Here is a 20,637-nt window from a genome sequence, read left to right as displayed (position 1 = left end):
AAAGCAATCTTTTCATTGAGTATAATGAGTACACACACACACACACACACACACACACACACACACACACACGAGTATAATCAAACTATCATGAGATAGTCCATTTCTGAAGTCATGATTGGTCTTTGCAATGACAAAAGTTACTGTGTCTTTTAAACTTACCCCTAACATTTTGTAGCCAGTCTTTTCTACAATGAGATGATTCAAGGCAATTCCAGTAGACTTGTGATGGAAAGTGCTATCTGCATCCAGAAGAACTAGAGATTGAATATGGATCAAAGCATGATATTCTTGTCTTTTGTTGCTGTTTGTTTGCTGCTACTTTTTTTTTCTCTTGTGTTTTTGCCCTTTTTGATCTGATTTTTCTTGTGTAACATGACAAATAGGGAAATATGTTTAGAAGAATTGCATATGTTTACCTATATCTAATTGCTTGCTGTCTTGGGGAAGAGTGGGGGACAAGAGGGAGAATAATTTGGAACACAATGTTTTACAGAGGTGACTGTTAAAAACTATCTTTGCATGTATTTGGAAAAATAAAAGACTATTTAGAAAAGAAGAAAAACCTAGAAAGTTCTTCAGGAATTCGCACAAAGTGTATACCTACAAAGTAATAGCAATGTTGTAGGATGATAAGCTGTAAATGATCTTTACTATTCTCAACAATACAATAATGATCTGAAGGACTCTGATGAAGACTACTCTGAAGTACTTTTGATGGAAAATGCAATCTATTCCCAGAGAAAGAATTCATTGTGTCTGAATACAGATTAAAACATACCTTTTTTTAAACTTTATTTTTCTTGAGGGTTTTTTTGAGGGAAGAGGGGAGATCTATTTTTTTTTCCGCAATATGACTTTTTTGGAAATGTTTTGCACAACTTCACATGTGCCTTCTCATCAGCAGTAGCAGGGGATAGGAATGGAGAGAATCTGGAACTCAAAGTTTAAAAACAAATGTTAAAAATTGTTTACGTGTAACTTGGGGAAAATAAAATATTAAATAATTTTTTTTTTACAAATAAAGATGTAGCCCACCATCTACTTCAAATAATATAAATCTTAGATTTATATTAATCTATTCTTTTTACAACTTCTCCCTCAACAATTCTCTATTAGATTCATATAACATAATTTATTCAGCCACTCCCAATTAACATGAATCTACTTGTTTACAATTTAGTGTTGCTATAAATATTTTTGTACATATAAGTTCTTTCTAGCTCTGGTTGGCTTTGATGTAGAAAACTAAAAATGGTATCATTCAAGGATATGCACAGATTTTGTAGATATTTGTAGAAACATTTCAAAATAGTTTCCAGTAAGATTGGACCACATCATAGGTTGACAACTGAATATCAGTACACATGATTCCCAGGATCCTTCCAACAATTGTCATTTTACTTCTATATTATCTACATCACTATCATAATGTAAAATAAAACCTCAGAAGTATTTTATTTATTAATATTACTAGTGATTTGGAGCCTTTTTTCTGATTGTTGATATTCCACATTTGTTCTTTGAGATTTGATTATTACTGCCCTTTGATCATTTATCTACTATCAAATGGCTGTTCTTTTTTTAGAATGCTTTTTCTAGTTTTTTTCTGAATTTAATAAACAACAAAATTATTATTTCTATGTACAAAGACTAGAAAGGATGATTGTATTTTAAACTGTGAATATCTATTTGGTATGGCTTGCTTTTCTTTTTTAAATATAAAACAAATTAATCCTCTTATTTTCAAAGATATTTTACTTTTCCTTCTTTTTCTTTCTTTCTTTCTTTCTTTCTTTCTTTTTTTTTGAGGCAATTGGGATTAAGTGAAATCCCAAGGGTCACATAGTTAGTAACTGTTAAGTGTTTGAGGCCACATTTGAACTCAGGTCCTCCTGACTTCAGGGTTAATACTCTATCCACTGTACCATCTACCTATTCCAATTATCTTACTTTTCAATGATTCTCTCTGGCCTGGACATTTTTTTAAAATCTTCAATGAACTTTTTCTTTCTTTTTTTCTACTATACCCATTTATCTTCACCTTCACTACACAAACTGAAGAGGAAAAAAAAAAGAAAAAGAAACTTCTAATAACACATGAATAGTCAAGAAAAACAACTTCCCACATTTGACCATGTCTAAAAATGTATATTCTGTAATAGGCTGAAACTGAGCAAATGCACTTGGATAGCCAAGCACTTACGGCTAATTACTTATTGGACAATACTTTATTAGCATATGCTTGGAAAATGGCCCGCCCCACTATCCTGTGCTGGTTTTATCTGTTGGGACTTGGTCACAACTTGGGAGACTTGGAAGAGAGGATTAGAGGGTGGAGTAAGACAAAGAAGAATTACTTTTGGCTTCCAAGAGAGGAGGAAGAGAGGTGTAGAGATTTCTGTGTCCATTCCTCTCACTTTGACAAAGAATAAAGATCAAAGACTTTTGCTTATCCTGAGTCTGGCTGATTCTAAAGTATCCAGGGTGCTAACTCGGTCTTCACATTTGGCGCCCAACGTGGGACCAAAGACCCTACTTTCACTGAAGAAGTCTCCAGTGACCAGGAAATTGGGTGAGTATTTTAATAGACAAACAGGGAACTTACTTTGTTAAGGGCTAAACTAGTAACCTTTTCTGGCTGAAATGAGGCAGATGTTAGGAAAAGATTCTCCCCTGTCCTATCCCCACCCCCAACCCAAAGGGGTGCTATAGAAAGCATACTTAAGTTGATCAAGGAACAAGTCTTAATCGTAACTTGAGAACAAATTGCTAGACTCTTGGATACATTAGAAAGCACATACTCTTGGTTCTTAGAGGAAGAAGTAGGAAGAGATAATTGGAAGCTTGTAGGAGATCAACTAGGTGAATACTACAATGATAAAGGTCTTCATTCAATTTCCAAAGATGCATTCTATATATACAACATAATACATTTGGCCTTAAAGAATCCTGCAAGTTACAGAAAAAAGAAAAATTTTCAGAACAGCCAGATGAGGAAGGGTGAGGAAAAAGAGGAGAATAAAAAACAGATTAATAAACATATGGCCAGAAGGCATGGGGAATTAAGGGATGTTCAAGGGTGTGGTGATTCTCCTTCTCCCAAGGCAGCTTCAACTGTGCCTACACCTACAGAGCAGATCCCTGACACGCCCCCATCAACTCCATCTTCTGGGATGGAGGGAGGAGGAGTAGTGAGAGGGGCAGTGATACCACCAGCACCTCCCCCCCAGAAATCACTCCCTTCTATGAATAGATTGGAAAAAAGCAGAACTTAAAGCCACAGAAGAAGGGCAGAAATTAGGTGATTTGAAACTAGTATGCATCCGGTGATTCAACAGTTTAACTCTCCAGGTCAAGAAAGTAGAAGATACACTATACTCCTTTTGATATAGAAATCCTCAAACACCTGAAAAAGGCTTGTACTCTTTCTGGGGCTACATCATCTTATGTTAAGATGTTATTACAGAATCTAGCTTATGAAGTCTTAACTCCTAGTGCCTGGAAATCTATAGCAAGCGTTTGCTTAGAATCCAGACAAAACTTGTTGTAGCTTTCTGAATATAGTGAGCTCTGTAGGATACAAGTTCAACAAAATAGTCAAAGTGGAGTTCATGCTCCAATCACCTATGATCAACTAACAGGTGTAGGTTCTTATGCAGACATTTCAGCACAGATTAATTACCCCATAGTAGCATATGAGCAAATTGCTGCTGCTGCTATCAAAGCATGGGCTTCTCTCTACAATAAAAATGACACGGATGAGGCCTTCACAAAAATTGCACAAGGACCAAATGTACCCTTTGCTGATTTTGTGGGATGTTTGCAGACAGGGGTCATACGAACTAATGGTGAAAATACAGAAAGACAGTTTGATAAGGCAACTTGCTAAAGAAAATGCTAATGCGGTTTGTACAAGAATTATACTAGGACTACACAAGGATGCTCCTTTAGAAGAGATCATAAGACGCTGTGCCACAGAGAGCACAAATGCCTTTTATAGTAAGGTTATGATGCAGACTTCTCAAGATTCCAACATGGGAAGAAAGGGTCCCTTTTGGCAAGGGAGGGACTTCCAGGGAGACACGTCAATGATTTCAATGTATAAAGTAGGGCAACTGAAAGCTCAATGTTGGCATAGAGATACAGTGAGAAAACAGGGTAGGAGAACAAGACCTAAAACACCATGTCCAAAATGAAACAGAGGCTTCCATTGGGCTTCAGAATGTAGACTGATTCAGGGAAACAGGATGAGGGGCCCAGCTCCAAGGCCCAAGACCAAAAAATACCTGGGGCATGATGGAAGCGAATGCTACACCCAGAGAGTGCCTAGAAGTCCAGTACCCAGACATGACCAGTCAGCCAGGAAGCCATCTGATGGGAGAAAGGGGATTACACAATCAATCAGCCAAGAAGTGATCTGATGGGAGAAAGGGATTACAATTGGGGAGAACAGAGTTATATGCAGCTGGGAAAACTGAGATAGTCCCTGGAGAGAAGAAATCTGTTCCTCTCCAGCCTATGGATCCCTTGCCTCCAGGCACAGTAGGCTTGACCATTTCACCTCCTGAGAGCACTTACAAAACAGTGTCCATCCATACACTGATGTGGGAAACTGGGGAATGTGTTGATAATATCCCAGTTACTAATATAGGTAGACAATGTGTGACTTATCACCCTGGAGAAGCAGTAGCATCAGGTTTACTGAAACAGACTACTAATAAGCAATCTGGTGATAGTTGCCCAGATTCTGACTCCAAGCAACAAAATCCAGGAATATAGTAGACATCAGCTGTGACAGCTGACCGATCTATGCTTACTATCTATATAAATGGCATACCATTAGAAGGATTGATAGACACTGGTGCAGATCGTACAGTTATTACAGGTGCCAACTGGCCCAGTCACTGGCCAAAGCTTAAGGCAGACACCTATATGTCTGGTGTAGGAGGATCAATAGCAGCTGAAGTTAGTGCTATCCCTCTGAGATGAACTTTTGAAGGTGAAATAGGAGTTTTTACTCCTTTTATAGTTGAAAAAATCCTCATCAATCTGTGGGGAAAAGACATTTTATAACAATTAGGGTTAAAATGAGTACTTCAGTTTTTTAGGCAAGGCTGCTGTTCAAGGCTTGTCAACACTTTCACCTGTTCCTATCCAATGGAAAACTGATACACCAGTGTGGATAGAACATTGGCCCTTAGGTAGCAATAAAATTCAGGCCTTATTAGATATAATACAGGAGCAATTTGGCCAAGGACACTTACAACCTTCTCTATGTCCTTGGAATTCCCCAGTATTTGTTGTAAGAAAGAAATCTGGAAAATGGAGGATGTTGACTGATTTAAGAAAGGTAAATGAACAGATAGAAACTATGGGAACTCTTCAGCCTGGACTTCCATCCCCTATTCAATTGCCTAGAGAATGGCCTTTTTGAGTTACAGACATTAAGAATTGTTTCTATTCTATCCCTCTAGATAAGGAGGATATGAAAAGATTTGCCTTTTCAGTGCCCAGCATTAACTTAGCTGAGCCTTATAAAAGATATGAATGGATAGTTTTGCCACAGGGAATGAAAAACAGCCCTACTCTGTGTCAAATATATGTTGCTGCTGCTCTTACTCCAGTAAGAAAAGCATTTCCAAAAGTTATGTTATTACAATACATGGATGATATATTGGGATATGCATCTGAGGAACAAATGTTAGAAGCATGTCTACAAAAGACCATAGAAACACTAAGGAACTACAAATTGCACATAGCTCCAGAAAAAATTCAAAGACATGCTCCTTTTCAATATTTAAGATATGAAGTATACCCTAAGGTGCTTACACTACAAAAACTGTCCCTAAGAACAGAGAAGCTAAACACCTTACATGACTTTCAGAAATTGATAGGAGATATCCAATGGATGCAACCAGTGTTAGACTTGACAACCTATCAATTGCAACCATTATATGACATTTTAAGGGGAAACCGTGCTTTAAATTCACCATGCTAACTAACAAAAGAAGCTCACAAGGCTTTGAGAGAAGCTGAACTGGCTTTATCCAATGTGGTTGAAAAAGTCACTCAAAACCTTTGGAAATATCAATTTTTGCTACACAAGAGGCACCCACAGCAGTCCTTCATCAAGGAGACAGTGTGATAGAGTGGGTGAACCTCCCGGCACAACCAGAACAAAGCCTTGCTCCTTACCCAGTGCTTGTGGCTAGAATTTTATTAAAGGTCTTTAAGTGAGCAGTACAATTATGTGGGATAAGACCTGACAAGATACACACCTTTTATACTAATACACAAATTAATGTGTGCTGTGAGACCATCCCAGAGTGGCAAATTTTATTTGCCATAGCTCCAAATTTTACACATGGGTCTCCATTAAAGATAACCAGACTTTTACATAATTGGCGATGGATTCTTGAAGAAAAGGTTTCTAAAGTTCCTCCTAAAGCACCATCTTCACAGATGCATCCAAACATAATATTTGCGCTGTATACTTTTGTGACTTAACTATAAAGAGAGTAGTCAGAACTCCTTTTCAGTCCATTCAGCAGAATGAATTGTATACAATCATTCTACTCTTACTTATCATTCAGGAGACATAAATATAATATCTGATTCAACTTATTCAGTAGGTGTGGTACAAAGAATTGCCACAGCCCAAATAAAATTTGTAGCCTCTAATATATATCAGCTCTTTAAGGAACTTCAAGAGCAAGTGAGAAAGCATCCAGGTAAGATTTATATCTTGCATGTCTACTCACATAGTGGTCCTATTCATAGGTCCTATTTTTGATGGTAATTCAAAGGCAGATAGCCTTCTAACTATGTTGGCCAATACTCCTTTATTTCAAGAAGCCCAGGAATCTCATTCTAAATGTCATCAGGCTTCTCGAGCTTTATGTTTACAATTTGGAATAACAAGAGAGGAAACTAGGAGCATAGTAAAAGCCTGTACAGGTTGCCTTTCTTTCCACGCTCCTACACTGCCTCCAGGGAAGAATCCTCGTGGTTTGAGACCCAAATGAAATTTGGCAAATGGATGTGACCCATTATAAATCTTTTGATCGCCTTTTATCCATATTGTGGTAGACACCTTTTCAGGATTCCCTTTTGCAATACCAGCAGCAAAAGAGACAGCCCAAGTGGTCACTGAATTCCTTATACAAGCATTGGCAATTATGCGTGTGCCACAAGAAATAAGAACAGATAATGGACCTGCATATATGTCTAAACATTTTGCACACTTTTGTGTACAGTATAAGATTTTACACACCACTGGCATACCCTTTAATCCTGAAGGACAGGCAATAGTAGAGAGGAGAAACAGAAACATTAAGACGCTCCTCCAAAAACAAAAGAAAGGGGGAGCTACAGGTAACCCTAGAGAACTTCTAAATCTAGCTCTTTATACTATAAACTTCTTGATTTTTGACAAAAAGGCACTGGCTCCGGCAGACAGGTTTTATAACCCACTGGTAGGGCAGTGTCCAGTGTGAGCAGCTTCACTATCTTTATATAATCTCCAGGTGATGTGGAGAGACCTAGAAAGTGGTGAATGGAAGGGACCGGATAGATTAATTGCTTGGGGGAGAGGGTTTGCTTGTATCTCTACAGGTGGAGAAGGAATCAGATGGGTCCCAACGAGCCTTGAAATGAAGAAGACCCAAGAAATATCAGGTGGTTCCATTGCTGACTGTGCCCACCATTGAATGAGCATGACAGTTATGGCATTTGACTCATAGACATCAAAAATTGTTGGACTTCAAAACCCTCAGGAATCATTGGATTCTTTGAGACATGATAAGATTGTTGTAGAACTTGAAAGCCCTCAGGAATCATTATATTTTCTGAGAAATGATAAGACTGTTGTAGGACTTCAAAATTTGCGGAATCATTGGATTCTCTGACATGTGAAACAATGGACAATAGATTTGTTTTGGACTATCTCTTGGCTGCTGAAGGTGTATGTGTGACTACTGTTTACATACTCTCCTTCTAGGACTTCTGGAAATCTTTTACAACACCATGTTGATTCACATTGTTTGTTGTATCACTACTTGCGTGTACAAATCATGTTTGTTATACCACATTGAGCCTGCACTGACTCTGGGGAGAGTCATCACTAATAGCTTCTGCGTTATTGTTATGTGCTTGTGGTTTGTGCATACCTGTTTCTAACAAGATCCTTCAGCCCAGAAACCTGCTAGCAATCCCCACTTCCCTTTGGTGCTTTTCATCTCCCTTTCTGAGATGTCAGGGGTAGGGTGTGATCACCTACTTTTCGGTGTTTTCACCTCCTTTCCTGAGAAGTCAGGTAGGGTGTGATCACCTTCTTTTGGGGGTTCTCACCTCCCTGAGAAGTCAGGAATGGGGTGACCACCTGTGTTCTAAAACAAAAGAAAGTGGGATATAAAGGGCTGAAACTCTTGAGTTCATGCACTGAGGTTAGACAACTGAACATTTAAGGCTAACCACTGCTTGGACAATACTCTATTAGCATATGCTTGGAAAATGGCCTGCCCCACTATTCTGTGCTGGCTCTATCTGTTGGTGTATACAGAGAATTGGAGGAGGGATTAGAGGGTGAAGTAAAACAAGCCAGAGTGACTTCTGGCCAGGAGACAAAGAGCAGAGGTGTGGAGATTCCTGTGTCCATTCCTTTCAAAGAATAAAGATCAAGGACTTCTCACCTTGACAAAGAATAAAGGATTTTTGCTTATTCTGAGTCCAGCTGATTTTAAAGTATCCAGGATGCTGATTCTAAAGTATCCAGGGTGCTAACTCAGTCTTCACAATGTTCTACTCTGGATTTTGAATTCATCACCTATTAAGAGGCAAAGCATATTGTACTATCAATTCTTTGGAATTATAGTTGTCCTGATGAAAGTTTTGCTAAATCTTTCAGAAGTGCTTTTCTTTTATTATGCATATCAAGCTCTCCTAATTCTGGTGCCTTCCCTCAGTTTATTATTTCCAATTTATCCTATATAGGCTTGTTTTTATGATGTTTTCTCTATTAAATTTTGAGGTCTTTGAAAACAGAGACTGTTTTTATCTTTTTTATACCCAATGTTTAGTAGAGAGCTTGGCAAATGATAAGTACTTACCAAAATTTATTATCTCGATAGTTAACAGTTCTGCTCACTTTTTACTCTGCATCAGTTTATATTAAGTTTATAGTAAGTCATTAGTGGTTTTTCTGAAATTTTCCCTTTTGTCATTTTTTTATTATACTATTTTTATAGTGTGATCATATTGCCTTACTTTCACATAAAATAATTTGTTCCCTAATTGATGGATACCCCTAAGTTTCTAGGTAGTTCAAATACTCAATATGCTATAAATACTTTTGCATGTACATCTGTATATAAACTTTCCTAGTTTTTTAAGTTTTGGGAGAGTAGAGGAGTATCACTGAGTCAAAGAGTTTATACAATTCTATAATTTTTAAAGCATCATTCCAAATCAATTCCAGAATGATACTATGTATTCATAATTCCAACAATACAGCATTAGCATTTCAATTTTTCCGTACATCCTCCTATGGGAAAATTGACATTTTCCACTTTGTCATCTTTTCCAAGTTGACAGGTATGAGCTAGAATCTCAAGGGTTGCTTTAATTTGAATCCCTCTAATTCTTGGTTATTTGGAGCATTTTTATATGGTTGTTGATAACTTGCTTAGCTTTTTTTTTTTTTAAATAAATACCTGTTTGTATCCTTTGACTGTTTTATTATCTAGGGCTACCTATATCTCACCATACATCAATTTCCTGCATACCCAGACTTCTACTTGAAAAAAAAAAAAGGTTTTTCCCATTAACCTTCTAGTTCTCATTTCACTGATATTGCTTGTGCAAACAATTTTCTGTAATTAAAAGTGTCTATTTTTCTCTTCTATGTACCTCTTTATCCTTTGTTTAATCAAGAATTTTTTCCCCATACATAGTTGCAAAAGATAATTTCTCTGCTCTTCCAATATGTTTATAAGACTTTTATATCTAGTCTGTGTATTCATTTGGAGTTTATTGAGGTATGTGGTATGAAATGCTATTCTAAGCTTAATTCCTTTCATATTATTTTTCAATTTTCCCAGAAATTTTGTAGAATACTGAGTATTTCCCTAATTGTTGATGTTCTCAGCTTTTATTATTTTTATTTATTTGTGTTAATTATTTTTAGTTTATGTAAATAAAAATATATTTATTAAAATATACATACATAATTTATTCAAATTATTATTTACTATTTAGTTTTTTTTTGGTGTACTTAATATGGTACAATGATAAACTTTTTAAAAGTGCCAAACTGCTTCTTGGAGGAGGAAATGGCAAACCACATTAGTACCTTTGCCAAAAAAACTTCAAATAGGTTCATAAACACAACTGAAGAGACTCAACAATAAACACTAATTGTTTCTACAATTAATACTAGAAACAATTTTTTTCTATGGTTAGCACTTTCTAGTACAGCTTGCAATCTGAAAGGGCTAGGTCCTCTTCCCATTTCTTATTATTTCCCTTAAAATTCTTGACCTTTTTTCCTTTTAGCCAACAGATGATTTTTGTTATTTTGTTTAGTTCAAAAAAGTAACCATTTGGTAGCTGTACTGGTATGGCAATGAATCTCTAAATTAATTTAGTAACATTGTAATTTTTATTCTATCAAAATAGTTCAAATACAAACAATTAATTCCTCTCCAATTATTTGTTATCTTTTATTTTTGTAATGAATTAGAAAACATTTACTACATGTGAAGAAACACTGTATGAACCAGTAGGGAGGGATACAAATAAAAAGAAAATCCTGTTCTCAAGAAATTTATATTCTACCAAGGAAGACAACACAAAGTTTCAGTCATAAGTCATATAGAGAACTCCCATAGTTCTTAGAATATACTGGCAAAGCAGCCAGTATTGTATAATAACTCCATCTAAAGTGTTTTATAATTATATTCACATAATTTCTGCATGTCATTGTAGGTAGCCTCCCGGATATTTCAGTCTGTAGCTATCTTAAATTAGATGTCTTTTATAAAATCTCTTTCTGGGAGGTTTTGCTGGTTATACGTAGAAAGACCGATGATTTGTATTCATTTGTGTGATATCCTGATGCTTTTCTGAATTTGTGATTTCTATTCATTCATTTTTAGATATATCTCTAGGAAACTATCATATCATCTGCAACAAAAAAAAAAAGAAAGAAAGAAAAAGAAGCAATAATTGCATTAAGTCTTTGCCTATACTCTATTCCTTTTTCTTATTTAGAACATTTAGAATTACTAGCATTGTAACAAATGATACTGATAAAAATGGACATCTTTGCCTTTCCTTTGATCTTACTGAAATGTTCTATAGTATTTATTCATTCATATATGTGTATATGTATATATTTGTATATAGTATATGCTTATATCTGTTCTGTGTATATATTTATATATATATGCATGCATATATATAGTTTATGGGTTGATGGAAAGACTATTTACCATACAAAGGAAATTCATTTCCATGCTTTTTAGAGTTTTTAAAATAAAAGGTAGTACACTGTCAAAAGTATTTTCTATGCTAGTCACAAATCATGTGATTTACACTGATTATTATTAATATGGCCTATTATATTTACTGCAACTGCTAGGTTGATACAATGGATAGAATGCCAGGCATAGAGTCAGGAAGATTCATCTTTCTGTATTCAAATCTGGCCTCAATTAGTTGTATAAACTTAGGCAGTCACTTAATCACCTCAGTTTCTCATCTGTAAAATGAGCTAGAAAAAGAAACAAGCCACTCCATTATTTTTGTCAAGAAAGACCCAAATGGGATCACAAAGAGTCAGAAACAACTTGAAACAAATGAACAACAAAAATTATGGTTCAGGTTTACCTAAATATTGAAAAAAACTTTTGGGGGATTTTATACAATCCAACCTAATGAATATTTTGTTTCAGCCTCATTATTGATATTTTATTTAATAATATTACACTGGGGGCAGCTAGGTGGCAGAGTGGACAGAGCACCAGCCCTTAAATCAGAAGGACCTGAGCTCAAATTTGGTCTTGGACACTTACACTTCCTGGCTGTGTGACCCTGGGCAAGTCATTTAACTCCAATTGCCTCAGGGGCAAAAAAAATAATGTTACAATGATTACTCATTAGAAATACCAACCTATTTTCTTTCTCTCAATGAACTTTCCTATGTTTAGGAATAAAAATTATCTGTATTTCATAGAAGGAGTTTGAGAGAATGTCATCTTCCCCCAACTTTGTAACATAAAACTTGAGCAACTTATTTCTTGATAGAATTTGCTTGTAAAATCATCTGGCCCAGTGTTTCATTTTTTATTTTTCCCAGTGGAAGTTCCTTTTATGGCCAAAAATTTATTTTGCTAAGATCTGGTTATTTAAAATCTCTATTTCTTTTTTCTGTTAACTTAGGTATTCTGTAAACAATTTCCTTCACTTCCACTTTATTTTGAAATCCTTCTAATTTTTTATTTTGGCAATTTGATTTTGCTCTTTCTTGAGATCAAAATAAGCAGTGGTTTCTCTACTTTGATAGTTTTGAATTAGTTCGTTTTATTTGAAGACTGTCATCTGCACTTCATCATGAGACTAATGGAACTGGACTGAATCACCTCATTGTTGAACAGAGCCACATCCATCAGAATTGACCATTGTATAATCTTGCTATTTTGCCTAGTATAATGATCTCCTGGTTCCAGCATGAAGTTTTTTTTTTTTTTTTAATTAAAGCTTTTTATTTTTCAAAATATATATGTGGACAATTCTTCAACATTAGTCCTTGCAAAACCTTGTGTTCTGCTTTTCCTCCTTTTCCCCCACGCCCTCCCCTAGACAGCATGTAGTCTTTATGAAGAAGGGACCCCGAAACTCTAAAACTTCTTGAAGGAGAAAATCTTCAACTCTGCCTCAGTGAGGGACCCCGCCTGAGAGAAACAAGACAGTTTCATTCTGTTATCTAGGTGGGGCTGGTTCAGTCCTGAGGAAAAGAATTCCAACCCTATTGAATTAAAGGAACTCATTCAATTCTATTCAAATTCCAGTTCAAGCTGAAACCCAGTTTGTAGATAGAGCCAACTTGGAACTCCACCCACTAGCCCCCTTCAGCTTGTAGCCAAAGCTCTTATTATAAAAGAGCCAATCTAAAATCCTCTCTTTGCAGAGGTTCTAAACATGCCAGGCTTTGCCATGCTATGCCAGGGAAGTCTCTACCTGCTGGAATAATATTCTTTTCCAGTGTTACCCTCTCTTTATCCTCACCTATTTCCCTCTGTCAGGATTTCTAACCTTATTTCCCAATCCCTATAATAAACCTCTTTTATCAATCTAGGTTTTCGGGTTTGTAAATTCCTTTACAGAGAACCCCTACACCGCCAGAAAGGGGTTCCCCAAACTCCCTACCCTTGCACCAAATCCCAAGGAGATGCAGGGAAGCCAAACCTCTCTGGTTCCCTAAACCCCGAACCTGCCACTAGATCTTATCATTTAAGTCCCTGACTAACAGAAACCCTAATCTCATTTTGGTTCCCTAAATCTAGACCTTATCATTTGGTTCCCTACAAATGGGAACCCAAAAACCTAAACCTCATCATAGTTTTGGTTCCCATACCAGGAACCCCAAAACTAGACTTCACCTCATCATATTTTTGGTTTCCTAACCAGGAACCCCCAAAACTAGACTTCACCTCATTATTTAGAGTTGCTAAAGCACTGAGAGATAAAATGTTTTAGTCCTGGGTCAATCAATCAATATATGTCAAGAAACAAGATTTGAATTTAGATTTTTCTAGCTTGGAGGCCAGCTTTCTATCCACTAAGTTACCTTATCTTTCAAACATATAAGTTCTGAAAGGAAACTGAGTGTGGATCACAACATAGTATTTTCACTCTTTTTGTTTGCTTGCATTTTGTTTTCTTTCTCATTTTTTCCTTTTTGATTTTATTTTTCTTGTGCAGTGTGATATTTGTGGAAATATGTACAGAAGAATTGCACATGTTTAATATATATTGGATTACTTGCCATCTGGGGTGGGCATAGGGAAAGGAGGGAAAAAATTTAGAACCCAAGCTTTTGTAAGGGTGAATACTGAAAATTATCCATGTATATATTTTAAAAATAAAAAGCTTTAGTTTAAAAACAAAAGAAAGAATGAAAAAAATAATAAAGACTACATCTGTTAAGAAGCTCACCTGCTAGAGAAAACATTTCTTTACCCAGCAATGCCTCTGTGTGAAAGCAGAGGTCTAGCTTCTATCCTTATCTACCTAAATGCCAGGCCATTTGGTATTTCTATATTAAGTGTTACTATGATATCATTATCTATAGATAATGAAGAGGTTTTTTTTTCTTTCAATCATGTCTATTTTTACTGTTCCCTTCTTTTATGTAGCGATTCTATTCAACCCCATTCCTTTTTTAATTCATTAGAGATATGATATATTTTATTCTAACCACACATTTTAGCTCTGTACCAATTGCTATGTTCCAAGTTTAATTCTTATAAGCAACATAGTGCTGGATTTAGGTTTCTAATCTACTGTGTTACCTTCCTCTTATATTTGTGCATTCATCACAATCACCTTGACAGATATGATATTTTCCCCTCTTTTTGTCTTTTTCCCCTCTCTTGCCCTTTTCAATGAAGAGGCTGACCAAAAAAAAAAAAAATCCATGTGACCCACAATAATATTCAATTGTAATGGACTGATTCTACTCTTCTGCCTTTTCTTTCTTCATCTTGAACAGATACTGTTCCCTAGTTCTTATGCATTCTTTCTCTCATTTTGATCCTCCTTTTGCAATTCTACTATTGAAGTTAAAGTTTTTTTGCTTGTGACTATTCCCCATCCTTCCCTATTGAACCTATTCCCCTCTACCCCATCCCAGCCAATTTACCTATGGAAATTAATGAATTTCTATAGCAATTTGTTATACAGTTTTCCATTTTTCAGTTCAGATAAAAGTCTCCATATTTGTAAATTCCTATTCTCATGAAATCCACATACGAAAAATAGCAAGTTTCTTCTTCTTTCTCATTTATTCTTCATGTATCCCACTTCTTATGAATTTTCATTCCTTACTTAAAACTAACAACATTAAAACAAGTTTCCTTCAGGCCCTGTGCTTGTCTTTCTTTTGTTTTATCTACACTCCCTCACTTGAAATGTAAGCCCATCATTGCTCAAAAATATTTACCTTTCTTGATTTTTTTTGATTTCACATTTCAAAGATTTTTCTTGGCTCTGACTTTTTAATCAGAAATGTTTTAAAATTATTGATTCTGTTAAAGATCCATTAAAAAAAAAAACAGTAAATTCAGATTTGTAGGGTAAATTATTTTTTGGTAAACATTCTGGAGTATCGTATTCCCAAGATTTTCATTCCTTTGCAGTAGATACCTCAAACTCCTATGTAATTTTTATTCTAATGCCTTAGTACTTAAACTCTTTATTTCTGAGTGTTTGCAGCATTTTTTTTTCGTGGAACTTGAAAGTGAATTTTGGCTATAATGGGAACTTGGGTTTTTTTTCAGATCACCAGTGGATTCCTTCTATATTAATTATGACTTTTGGTTCTAATATAGCTAAGCAGTCCTTTCAAATTCCTTGAAAAAAGTGTCCAAGTTTTTTTCCTGCTCATAGTTAGCAGTTATCCAATGAATTATATAATCACTCCTCAACCTGTTTTCCAGGTCACTTGGTTTTTGATATGAGATAACTTACATTTTCTTTTTTTTCCCCTAACTCTTGTTGCCTCATACTGAATTCTGATTCTTCCATCTTAACTTTTAGGGTATCTACTAATTTCATATGGTTTTTCTACCTTTTTGGGTCTATTTATTCTCTTTGTAATTTTCTTCTCCGGAACCCTTATTTCTTTTTTTTATTTCTTCCAAGAACTTTTTTCCTTCTCTATTTTTAAAAATTTGTTTGGAACTTAAATACAAAAGAAAAAAAGAAGAAAAAAAAACAGAAAAGGGAAAAAAAAAAAAATTGTCATGTGCCCAGCAAACATAAGGGAAGATTCCAAATATATAATTTCATTTCAAAAAGCACATATAATAATAGAAGACACTGTATTTATTATTATCCATTTTTTCTTTGTTTCCTTGTAGGTTTTGTTTTGTTCTCTGCTGTGCTCTTTCTTTTTTTTTTTTTGCTCTTTCCATTCATATATGCACATATACATATATGTACTTACACATATGATGTGTATACATATCTATACACACATAAACATATACACACATATATACCTCCTCCGAGGTTCTACTTGAACTTGTTTTGGAATTATTCTCTTTTTCTGGGTTTGCTCAGATTCCTCTCAGCCCATTGTTTGTTTAATGTTTTCTATTTACTATCATTAGTCTCAAATCCTATATTGGGACTTTGTGCTTGTATACTGACATATTTAGCATTCTTGGATGAAATGGTGAAGCTCTGATTAATCCTGTTTACCCTGACAAGCAGATGTTGCCTTTGCCACTCTATATCGAAATGATGAGGACTGTGCCCTGCATTGTATAGGAATTCTTGACTTTTGGCTCAGTCTCCTGGAGACTTGATCCAGGTTAGGGCATCATACTAGTTTCTATTTACTTTTTTCACAATCATCAACTGGGAGTTGGCTCCACCCTTTATAGTAGTTTTGACAGGCCCCCAACTAGATGTTGTCAAGAGCACCAGTTACATGACTCTTATACAAGATCTCATTAATTGTCATGGCCCTGTTTCCTGTTAGATTTCTGGCAGGGCTACATGGACACTGCATTAGCTCTGTGTCATGTTATGGCTTTGGCATTGACTACTTGAGTACTAAAAAGTCCCTACCAGTTACTATGACTATGCAATGGTAGACCTTAGTACAGCATTGCTTGGCCCCAAATTGGCTTTGTCTCAGACTACCTAGACACTTTACTGCTCAGATGTTATGCTTGCCTTACTCTAACTGTAACTCCAAAGGAAGTTGCCATGATTACATTGTCTGTATATCACATTGGCTACATTGTGAACTGGGTTTGACTCAGGCCAGTAGCCTAGTACTTCAGGTTCAACATCAGAACAAAATGAGATATTCTTGGGTGATTCAACAGTAGCAAAGAATTCTACTTTGTCATGACAAGAGAGTGATCAATAAAAATAGAAATTAAGAAACCTTGAATTGATTTAGCTAATTAAGCAAAGCTCTCTTGCTGGCATCAGCCAAACCTCAGAGACCCCAGCCTAAACTTCATGAAGAAAAGGGATTAAAATATTGTTCCTACCACATTCTATTCCTTGATGATATAGTCTTTAATATCATCTAGAGGATCTTCCACCACTTAAATTACTTTAGATCTGGTACTGGTCTATCCTAACCTCCAAAATTCAAGAAGCCTAATATAAGCAGCATTAAAGGAAGAAGAGGAAAACTAAAACAAAAAAATAAAGGAAGAGACCCAATAAGGACTGAGACTCAGGTCTGAACAGTCAGTTCTATAATTAAAAAACAAAATAAAGGAGTAACAATTGGGAAAAGTCTCAGGAAGACCTTATATTCAGTTCTAAATAGTCAGATTTATACAATGGGTATTGACAATTTTTTGTAGGTTATCTCCTCAGGAACATCTGGGCTATAGCAAAGATGACATTTCCTATATAATCAATGATCCTCATCATAGGTCAGGGAGAATCTGCCCTGTATTGCCACTCACTTAGTGCTCCTGGGAGCTTGAGTAGGAGAAGGAAAATAAAATTTTTGCTTCTCAGGGACTGCTTCTTTCTCCAGGACCTTGGAGTATAAATTAAGTAGTGTAAATTAAGCAGGAAACTAGTCAGACATTTATATCCCTTTCTGATGGGAAAACTGCCTACCAACAATGCTACTCTTTAGTCCTCCAAACCATCCCTAGAAAGGCATTGTTACTATTACCAAAGGAAATATTTGAGATACTTATCTCTATCTGCTGGCTTAGAGTCAGTTGCCATTAGGGCGCTCAGCTCTGTTTGCCAAAGTCAGCTACCGCCACCTTTGCCAAAGCAAGACAACTATTAGAGTCTAAATGCTTTTGCAAAATTAGACAGAATTTTGAGGCAGGCCTAAACACTAATGTCCTGGCCCCAGTAGGGCATGACTCAACCCACTAAAGCAGGCCAACTATCTATGTAGAAGGCTGCTATGGGTATGCTGTGTCACAGCCTTCCTGTGCTAGTGTTGTTGGAGCCTGACCCTGCTCTCCCAGCCTGGGGGAAAAATGGAGAGCAACAAACAAAGAAAACAGGGCCATATTTTTACAAGCCAGTACATGTGCTCTCTTTCCCATGTTGTATAAGCAACAGACTTTTCTACTTGAGTTTGAAAAATGTTTTTGAGATCCTGGGAGTAAGAGTAGAAAAGAGAGAGAGAGACATTCAAGGTATATATCCTTAGTTCATCTAATGGGGTGCAATTGGCATATCTGTCCATATCCCCAATTCCAGAAATATCTTTGAGCTCCTAACAAAAATCTGTCATTGTCTTTTTAAATACTACCCTCTTTTCCCTGCAATGATTAATACCAAAGAATCACAACAAAATTCTTGTAACAAACTGCAGTTAGTCTTTCAAATACCAATTTTTAAAAAATTAAACTAAAAAAGTTACTTTAGCATAGCTACTAGATAATCCCTAAAAAAGGGGATATATCTTAGTTTGTATTCTCACTATCAAATTCTCTCATGTCAGCTTTAAGTGGTTACTTATGTTCATATACAGGTCTAAGGAGTGTTAATTCAGTACAATTATTTCCAAAAAGTTATTGGAAACCAGTTTACACAAATCTAAGAGGGGCCTTTTTTTTAGGCCTTTCCCAAGGTAATTGGGAAAATTATCAGTTACCATTACCAGTGGAAAAAAAAAAAACTTCTATTCTCAGCAAGAACTGGACACTATTAGTTTTTAATTTGTCTTTTTCTAATAAGGGGAACATTCCTTTTTCAGCCCCACAACTCAGCTTCTCCAGGTTGCTTTGAAGATAAACTGAATTCTGAAGAGAAGCTCTATATCTAGTAATACTTGGAGGAAACTTAAATTACCAGGTTGGATGGCCCTTCAAAGCTGGAAGACAGCTTACAGAAATTATCTTCAAGGTATATTTAATCACTAAGAAAACAAAGTATATTTATATTGTACTCTTTTTGCTGAATGATTAGAGGCAGAACTTATTCTCTAATCTGCCAGGAGGAGGGAGTGCCTCCCAATAAAGGAACCACCATTTCTAAAAGCATCACCAAAACAAAACAAAATGAACAAACAAACAAAAAAAGAATGAAGACTTTTTTCCTTATCCTACATTTCATAGAGCTCATTATGTTCTAATTCTGCAAAACTACATTAATTATTCAGGGATCAGAATGAGTCAGGTCAGTATCTCTGAGATACTCAAAAAACCATTAAATTGTTAACAAATTTTTTTTTTTACTTTTCATACCAGAATGATATTCAACTGAGAATAGCTCCAGTTGATTTAGCTAAACAAAGTTCCCTTGACAATTAGCCATCATGATTTATTATTTCTCCCTAGTCTCTCACATTCTTTGTAGGTACTCTTGTACTCAAGATAATCAGGAAATGCCATCACTTCCTCTGAGTCACACACAAAAAAAATCAAAAGTGAACATAATAAAATTATAATTACCAAAAAGGACTCAAATGAAGAAAGAGGAGATGACCCCAATCTACCCTTCATGGAGATGAGAAGTCCACAAGTTTAAACACTGTACATGGGTCAGTTGTGCTGATTTCCCCCCTCTCTTCAAAAAATATTATTTGATATGTGGAGGATCTCTGGGAGGGGAAGGGATAATAACTCTTCAGTGAAATATTAAAAAAAATATTTTAAAAAAAAACACCCTTTAAAAAAAAAGAAACTCAAAACAATATTTACACTACTCACACTACTGAAGGTGGTAAAAACTTAAAAATGATGGAAACAGTCAATGCTATAGGTACTAGAAGTACACATTAATGGACTATTGATTGGAACTATATATTGGTCCTAGAAAACAATTTAGAATTTTGCTAAAAAAGTGAACAAAATGTCCCTATTTTTTGACCCAAGAACATCAAAGACAGAAAGGATCCACAGCCACAAAATACTCATGGTAACCCTTTTTGTGGTGGCAAAGAACTGGAAATAGATGCCCATTGGGGAAATGGCTAAACAAATTATGGTACATGAATGTAATAGAATATTATTGTCTCAGAAGAAATGATGACCAGGAAGAATTTAGAGACACTTGGGAAAAAATGTATGTGAACTGACACAGTATGAAACACAACCAAGAAAACAATATATACAATAATTACAATGATATACACAGAAAGAATACTAACAATAAAGGGAAGTGAATCTTTCTAATTATCTAATTAAACTCTAACAGCCAAGAATGACCAAAGAAGAAAACTTAGAAAATGCATTTCCCTGTACTTATAGTAAAGGTAAGGGCTACAGTTGTAGAATACTATCAGATTCAGTTGATGTGTTTGTTGGTTTTGTTGAATAATTTTTCTTTCTTTAAAAAAACAAAAACAAAAACAATTATGGCATTAGAGATGATTCCTGGGTAGAGAGAAGGAAAGAGTACATTTTG

The 20,637-nt window shown here is 35.6% G+C and overlaps 1 protein-coding gene across 6 annotated transcripts in view; it reads right to left on the bottom strand.

The window, feature by feature from the left end:
* BRMS1L (BRMS1 like transcriptional repressor) overlaps positions 1-20,637 on the bottom strand; it is a 131,626-nt gene that overhangs the window by 71,931 nt on the left and 39,058 nt on the right. The window lies entirely within an intron of this gene.

This window comes from Antechinus flavipes, chromosome 2, assembly GCF_016432865.1.
Source record: "Antechinus flavipes isolate AdamAnt ecotype Samford, QLD, Australia chromosome 2, AdamAnt_v2, whole genome shotgun sequence".
NCBI lineage: Eukaryota > Metazoa > Chordata > Mammalia > Dasyuromorphia > Dasyuridae > Antechinus > Antechinus flavipes.
This window is presented reverse-complemented; position numbering and strand designations above follow the sequence as displayed.